This window comes from Chiloscyllium punctatum, unplaced genomic scaffold (assembly GCF_047496795.1).
Source record: "Chiloscyllium punctatum isolate Juve2018m unplaced genomic scaffold, sChiPun1.3 scaffold_228, whole genome shotgun sequence".
In the NCBI taxonomy this organism is placed as follows: Eukaryota; Metazoa; Chordata; class Chondrichthyes; order Orectolobiformes; family Hemiscylliidae; genus Chiloscyllium; species Chiloscyllium punctatum.
This window is the reverse complement of record NW_027309962.1, coordinates 292,744-300,936: the sequence shown is the minus strand read 5'-3', so window position 1 is coordinate 300,936 and position 8,193 is coordinate 292,744. Positions and strand designations below refer to the sequence as shown.

Sequence of the window (8,193 nt, the reverse complement as noted above, 5' to 3'; positions counted from 1 at the left end):
TTTGCTCCTTTAACAGGAGCTGTTAAAGAGCTGTTACTAAGGAAGGAGTTTCCACGAGTTGTTTCCCATGGCTTGGCAGAAAGTCGCTGATTGAATTTGCAGTGGCCGCTTTCTGTTGGCATCGGGAGCTTAGAAAGTGATGCCATATTCTGCTGCGTGAAAACGTCTCACTCCCTGCGGACTTGGGGTGAATCATGGATGAGTTTTCCCGGTTACAATGGCAATACATGGTCGGGTAAATGCTTGTGCTGAAATATTTGAGGCTTATTCCCTGGGTGGGCTCAAACCACCAACATTTCAGCCAACTGCGCTGACCATTTCAGATACAGAAACTGGCAACGCAGATATCCAAAAGCAAAGTTACCGACGGGATATGAGGATATGTTGGACAGCAGGAACTTGCGTTGTTTTCAGAGACGGTCGCTGATTTTATCACCGAGAGGGTAAGCACACTGAGGATCTGCAAACACTCAAATTAAAAGGCATCCACACATGCGCAGTTCTCTCACATACATGTCCACAGAGTTGCTCACTGACAATGCTGGTATTTGAAGCCACGATTCGATAGAAACTGAAGCTTAAAATCCAGCACATTAGACCGCTCGACTACGCTACTCCACAATAACCAACACTCAGATTTGTTATGACTAGTGTTTCAGGATGGATTCACTTCAGACACTTAGACCTCGCAAATTTTGTAATGAAATTGGCGTAATTTAAGAAGACCAAAAAAATGTACAGACAAGGAACAGGCCCTTCATCCATTCAAGCCTGAGCCGATCCAAATCCACTGTTTAAACCTGTCACCCAATTCCTAAGCATCTGTATCCCTCTGCTCCCCACCTACCCATGCATCTGTCCAGACGCCTCTTTAATGTATCTACCATGATTACCTCTCCCGTCTCTGCGTTCCAGACACCCACCACCCGCTGTGTCAAGTAGATGCCACGTGTATCCCTCTTAAACTTTTCACCTTTCACCTTGAAAGCGTGACCTCTCGTTTTTAATCCTTCAACCTGGGAAATAAAACTTTTCTCTATCTACCCTGTCTGTACCCTTCATGATTTTGTAAACCTCAAAAAAGGTCTACCTCAAACTACTTTTTTCTAATGAAAACAAACCTAACCTACTCAGCCTCTCTTCCTAGATTGCACCTTCCATATGAGGCAACATCCGCTTAAACCTTTTACACGCCCTCTCCAAAGCGTCCACATCCTTTTCGTAATGTGGCGACCAGAAATTTACACAGTATTCCAAGTGTGGCCAGACCAATGTATTGTTCAATTTTAACATGACTTGCCAGCCATTTTATTCAATACCCCATCCAATGAAGCCAAGCATACTATATGCCTGCGTGACTACTCTATCCACCTGTGCAGCAACCTTCAGTGTATAATGGATCTGCACTCACAGATCTCTCTGTCCATCAACTTTTTTTACCCCAAACCTCTTCTGTTCATTGTATAACCCCATCTAGAATTAGACTGACTGAAATGCGTCACCTCACATTTGTCTGTTTTGAACTCCAGCTGCCACTTCTCCGCCCAACTTTCCAGTATATCTATATCCTCCTGTATTCTTTAACAGTCACTTATAAGTTCTGCTAGTCCAGAAATCTTCGTGTCATCTGCAAACTTTCTGATCATTGCAACAGTGCTCTCTTCCAGATCATTTAAGTATATCACAAACAACAGTGGCTACAACACTGACCCCTGTGTAGCACTACTGGTCATCTTTCTCCATTTCCAGAAACCCCATTCCACTGCCACTCTCTGTCTCCCATTGCTCAACTACTTCTTTATCCACCTGTCTAGAACACCCTGCACACCATATTACTTTACGTTCTGTATTTGTTTACCATGGGGAGCCTTATCTAACTCCTTAATGAAGTGGATGTATATGACATCAACAGCCTTTCCTTCATCTATCAACTTGGGCACTTCCCCGAAAAACACTATGGATCTCATTGATATGCACATTATTTTCTAAATATGAATAGATCCTATGCCTCAGTACCTTCTCCAGCAACTTTCTCAACACTGATGTTAGGCCCATTGTTCTGTAGTTATCAGTAATATCCCGACTATCCTTCATGTACAAGGGACAATATGAGCAACGTTCCAGTCGGCCAGAACGTCACCTGTGCTGAAGCATGCCACGAAGATATCTGTCAGGGCCCCAGCTATTTCCTCTCTCACATCACTCAGGAACCAGGAATAGATCCCATCCGTTCCTGGGGATTTGTCCACATTAAGTACCCCTAGCCTGCCAAACACAGCTTCCCTTCTTATGTCAACATGATCCAGACTAATCAAATGTCTTACTCTAGACTCAACATTCATCATGTTCCTCTCCTCAGTGAACACTGATGCAAAATAATCATTCAGAACCATATTCACTCTCTCAGATTCGACATACAGCCTTCCTTAATTTTCCTTTAGTGGACCAATCCTTTCTCTGGTTACCCGCTTGCTTCTTATATATGAATAATACGCTTTAGGATTCTCCTTAATTATGCTAGCGTTAAGTTGTTTCATGACCCCTTTTAACCCTCTTGATTCCTCGTTTAATACATATCCTACTCTTCTCATGTTCCTCCAGGGACCATTATGTTGTTAGCTGCCGAGGCATTATGTATGCTTCCCTTTTCCTCTTGGCGATTCGTACAATTGTCCTGTCATCAACAGTTCACGAATATTGCCTTTTAAATCCTTTTCCTTCAACGGGACATGCCTATCCTGCACTATATTTAAACTATCTTTGAAAGCCTGCCACATATGAACTGTGGACTTTCCTACAAATAGCTGTGTCCAATCAACATTTCCGACCTCCTGCATAATTTTGATATAATTAGCTTTGGCCCAGTTTAGTACTCTTTCCTCAGGACAACTCTTATCTTTGTCAATGAGTATTCTAAAACTTACAGAATATTGGACACTTCCCAAAGAAATCACCCACGGCAACTGCTATCACCAGCCCTGGCTTATTCCCCAATATCAGCTCCAATATGGCCTATTCCCTCGTCAGACTATTGATATACCGCTCCAGAAAACTCACCTGGAGGCTTCTTACAAATGGTATCCCATCCATACCTCTGACGCTAAGAGTATCCCGGTCAATGTTGGGAAAAAGGAAATCTCCAATCAACACTAAATTATTGCCTCTACGTTTTTCCATGATCTGTTGAACTATTTTTTCTTACACCTCACGCTCTCTGTGATACAGCCCCAAAAATCTAACCTCACCCTTCTTATTTCACTGCTCCATCCATAGTGTCTCACGACCCAAGCCCTACATGGTGTCCTCCTTTCGCACAGCCATGATATCATCCCAGACCAGCAATGCAACTCCTTCCCCTTTTACTTCCCTCCCTGTCCTATCTGAAGCGTCTATATCCTAGAACATTTGGTTGCCAACCATGCCCTTCCTTCAACTAAATCTCTGTGATCACAATAACGTCATATTCCCAGGCACCAACCTAAGCCCTAAGTTCATCTGTCTATACTCCATGCATTAAAGTAGATGCATTTCAGGCCACCAGTTCTTTTGCATTCATCTGCTCTCTGCCTACTCTTCCCATTATTAATGCTATCTTCCAGATTCTTAGCGTTTCCAGTTTCCACCTCACTGCCGACTTGTTTTCTCTTGTGGTTCCCAGCCCCCTGACACATTAGTATAAAACCTCTCCAACAGCAGTAGCAAAAACTCCCGAAAGGACATTCGTTCCCGTCTGGTTCAGATGTAGATCGTCAATTTTCTTATAGTCCCACATTCCCCAGAACTGGTCACAAAATCCAAAAAATCTGAAACCCGGCCTGCAGCACCATTCCTCAACTCACGTGTTCACCGTGCCGTTTTTTAATCACTTCTACGCTGGCAGTCACATGGCACTGGCAGCAATCCCGAGATTACTACCTTTGAGTTCCTCCTCTTTAATTTCTCTCCTAGCTCCCTGAATTCTCCCTGCAGGTCCTCATCTCGTTTTTTTTTCGTTGGTGCCTGTATGCACCAAGACAACTGACTGTTCACGATCCCCTTTTCAAATCTCTTCAGCCAATGGGCGACATCCCTGGCCTGAGCACCTGGGAGGCAACATAACTCTCCAGAATTGCTGATGCTCCACAGTGAGTCCACCCGTAGCTCCAGAGTGGCCACACGGTCAAACAAGTGCTGCAACTGGACACACTTCTTGCAAGTGTAAGTTTAGAAAACATTTACAAGGGTTTGCAAGGTTTGCCGAGCTTGGACATGAGAACGAAACTGAATAGGCTTCGTCAGATTCCCAGGAGCTTCAGTGCTTAGATATGGCCTCACAGAAGCTTATAAAATCATGAGGAAACACAGTAAATAGTCAGGGAGCATTTCTTCACAAGACACGCGAGTTCAAATCTACATAGCAAACGTTTAATGTGAGAGAGGAAAAATTTAAAAGGGATGTGAGGGACTAATATTTTTCACACAGAACTTTTGTGTGTGTGGAATGAATTGCCACATTTAGTGGCAGAGTCTGGTGCACTCACAACATTTCAAAGGCATTTGAATGGGTGTATAGTCAGGAAGACCTCGGAGAGATAAGGCACAAATATTGGCAGAAATGCATGGATTAATTTCGTTTATCTATTCAGCAAGGGCAAGTTGGATCGCGGGATTTGTTTCCATGCTCGACAAGTCTGAGATGCTGAAGCCACCGGCAACAGTTTGAATACACCATTTGCAAAAAAACGCATGATGATTGTAACTCAGCCAGCGAGTTTGGCTATTTTGTTTGGAGGGTGGGTGAGCCCAACCGATCCAGAGATGAAGGTTTACAGGATATTTGCTTCCAATGACCATTAAGTGCTGTCTGTGAGGCACCGTGAGTCGTCTCTGACATGAACTGCTCGCACAAATAACAGCGATGCAATTCCAAACCTACTGGAGATTTAGTGTATTGCCAAGTCCCAGAAAGTGCTCAAGTATCATAAAACAAAACACAACAACGAACCATTAAAAGTGAACATTTTCAAGTATATCCGTGATTAAATTAGGCCATCAATGCGCCGGTGCCCCCATCTGATCGAGAGAACCAATCACCTTTCTCCCTCACCAGGACAGTAATGAAGGAAATGAAAGTATAGCAACGTTTCACATCGTGATTGCCCACCTTTTCGCCACAACATCTAAAAACGGCGAACAGATTCAATGCAGGATCTTCTTTCGAAATAACGGTGAAATAAGTATGTCTATTCACTTTCAGAGTAAACGGGGAACAACGCGAGTTGTCTGGAATATGAATAACCAACATAGACTACTTTGGTCCCAGATTCCACTGATGCACAGACTTTCATATGTATAGGTACCTTGGGTGATTGCCCTACACCCAGAAATCTTCTGGCTGCCTTCTGTTTGCCCTGTCACATTAAACTTGTGCTGCTCTAATCGAATTTGTAGTTCTTGCCATTTGTCCGTATTGCTACTAGGGATAGCTGGTCGTGGCAACTCGTGAATGCCACACAAATTCTTTGCCAAAATTGGATAGTCCCGCAACGTGATTCGCAGTGCACGAACTTTGCAACGAGTACATGCCACGCGGCAAGTTAAAAAGCACGCTTCAATTTATTAAAGTAAGTTTCTGGGAACTGACAGCCAGATTCCTCCTTACACTCGGAATTATGACAACACATAAACCAACAGCCTCTCTCAGAGACAAGTGACCAATGCCCATCTTGTGCCGGACAAACGTAGTTGACAAGATTGCACGCAGGGACTGCACAGAAAACTATAGAGGAGAAGCAGACAGACGACCATCGAGCTGCATTCATGCAGTTCAGTTACCCTGTAAACCCCATGCACAGCTGTTCCTTGTAGGTACACACAGGGCACTGAGTGTCTCTGACTCCGGGACTTGGAACTCGGATTATATGACCGTCTGCAGCACTGCTTACTTCCTTGTGTGAGGTAACTCCCGATGGAACATATGTAAAACACGATAGCTCATTGAGAAATACGTCCAAAATAGTACCCAAGAGACGTATTTCTGTTGTGTTTCTAGTCCTGTTCCTGACATGACATTCAGCATTGTACTTATTGTGTGCTTCCTGGCGGTTCGCTGCATGCTTCCGTGATCGCATTGTGTGCAGTAATCTGCGTTTTAGCTGCAATTACGTGCGTTTCAAACCCAGGACCACCGGCCTCTATTTTGTTTTACTCTTCTCGTGCGCATTTGCAACACAGTAAACGATCAATTAATATTGGAAAATGACATACACATGCGTGTGAAAAGCCCAGTTTCCGTGGCAATTATGCAATGGTTGAGATTACTTTGATTCAGGAGATAAGGATGGAAAGTGAGTTTGGGTAGAGATGAGGAACATTGAGGAAAGAGGAAACCAGCCGGTGTAGCTTACAAGAACACTAACAGTAACCACAGTGTAAAAGAAAAACGTACAGGAAAAAATACCGCCTGTGAATGATAAAAGAAGGCAAGAATTATGGGAGACATTCATTTCCCCTCTTCCTCTCCCGTTTGAATTGTAAAGAAACTTTGAAGAAAAACAATCGAAAAGTCTAATATGCCCCCATCGAACAACGTGCGCCGTACCTTGGTCATTGATTACTGTAGATTAGAATACTTACAATGTGGAAACAGGCCCTTCGGCCCAGCAACTCCATATCGACCCGCCCGAGCCCAAATGCATTCCTCTCCTTTACCTCCGTCAATTTAGCATGGCCATTTCAACAAACCGGTACATTTTTGGACAGTAGGAGAAAACCAGAGCAAGCGCACACAGCCACGGGGAGAATGTGCAAACTGCACACATTCAGTTGCTTGAGGCGGGAATTGACCCTGACTCTGTGGCATTGTGAAACAGCAGCGCTCACGATGGTGTCAGCGTGAGATGGGACTTATTTGCCGTCTTTAATTGGGAAAAATCTCTGTCATTGTGAGCATCTGGAAATACCAGCTCCTTCGGCAGAATAAGAAATGAATATGTCACTAACCTTTGTTTGTTTCATGTCCAAGAATACTCAGATCAATAGCTCCCTTGATTACCTCTGCTGGTCATGTTCGCAAAGAGATCTAGCAAATTGCAAAGTGTGATTTTCCTTTCAATAAATAATTTTGACTCCATTTGGCTGCAAAAATCTTTTCCTAACTTTGTGCTTTTCTTCTTTTACATTGGTGTCTCGCACCTTACAAATGACAGCAAAGGTATGAATGGAGAGTGAAACATTTAACTCAAGTCAGCGGCAGCTTTCAATGAGATCACGGCTGATTTGGTCAGTGCTCAGCACGCAGCGCTGTCGGTAGTCATGGCCGAGTTGTTAAGGCGATGGATTAGAAATCCATTGGGGTTGTCCCACGTAGGTTCGAATCCTGCTGACTACGTTATGAATGCTTACCTGCTGGAACAATTCAAAGTTCAGAAAGCCTGTTTTGCAAACCAGGCCTGTAATTTGATTAGACTTGAGAAACTCGAGTTCTTCATCAGAAATGCTCCACATTTAAAACATTATCTCGGTTTCTCTTTCCAGATACACTGCTCGACACATCGGGTTTCTGCAGTTGTTATTGAACGCCCTGAGCAGAAGTGCTGCTTTTCATTAGATTCCTTTAATCCCTTGTCCTCTGTTCTCTGACTCTGGTCATTGGCAACACTTCCTCCTGCTCGTCAGAGTGCTCATTCCCCACCGCTCCCTCTCCCACCATTACAAACAACCGCAGGAAATTGTCACTTAACCATCTTTGTTCCAAAGTGAAACTCACCAGCCAAGGAACTCTCTCCACCAAATGGGACTTCCCATCCCGGACATGGTGCAAGCCAGAGGATTGTGAAGAGATACTGTGAAAATATTGTCAGTTGGCAGTTGGAAAAATGTTTAGGAAGCAAACCATATAATTTAGGCTCCAGCTTTGGAAATCTTGAGAAACTCTTTGGGAAATAGATCATAGGAGATTGAAGAAGTGTAAATTGTCAGTCCGAGTAGAGGAAGGGACATTGACTCTGATGTTCTCGGCACAGGAACTGATCTGAGACATTGAAAGAATTCTCGCTCCCGTACGTGAGGAATACAAACTTCATCTGGACTGTGGGACAATGAGAAATTCTGGAACACTCAAGACAATATCCAAATATTGACTGAGATCACTAAAGTACGAGTACAATAGATGGGTCAGTTTTTGTCCAGTGTGTGTGGGAGGGCTTCTTGACA

At 43.8% G+C, this 8,193-nt stretch overlaps 1 non-coding gene across 1 annotated transcript; it reads left to right on the top strand.

Moving 5' to 3' along the window:
• The first annotated feature begins 7,287 nt into the window (after positions 1 to 7,287).
• trnas-aga (transfer RNA serine (anticodon AGA)) lies at positions 7,288 to 7,369 on the top strand. The gene has a single exon. It is a non-coding gene; the product is annotated as a tRNA-Ser (tRNA).
• Positions 7,370 to 8,193: the final 824 nt, after the last annotated feature.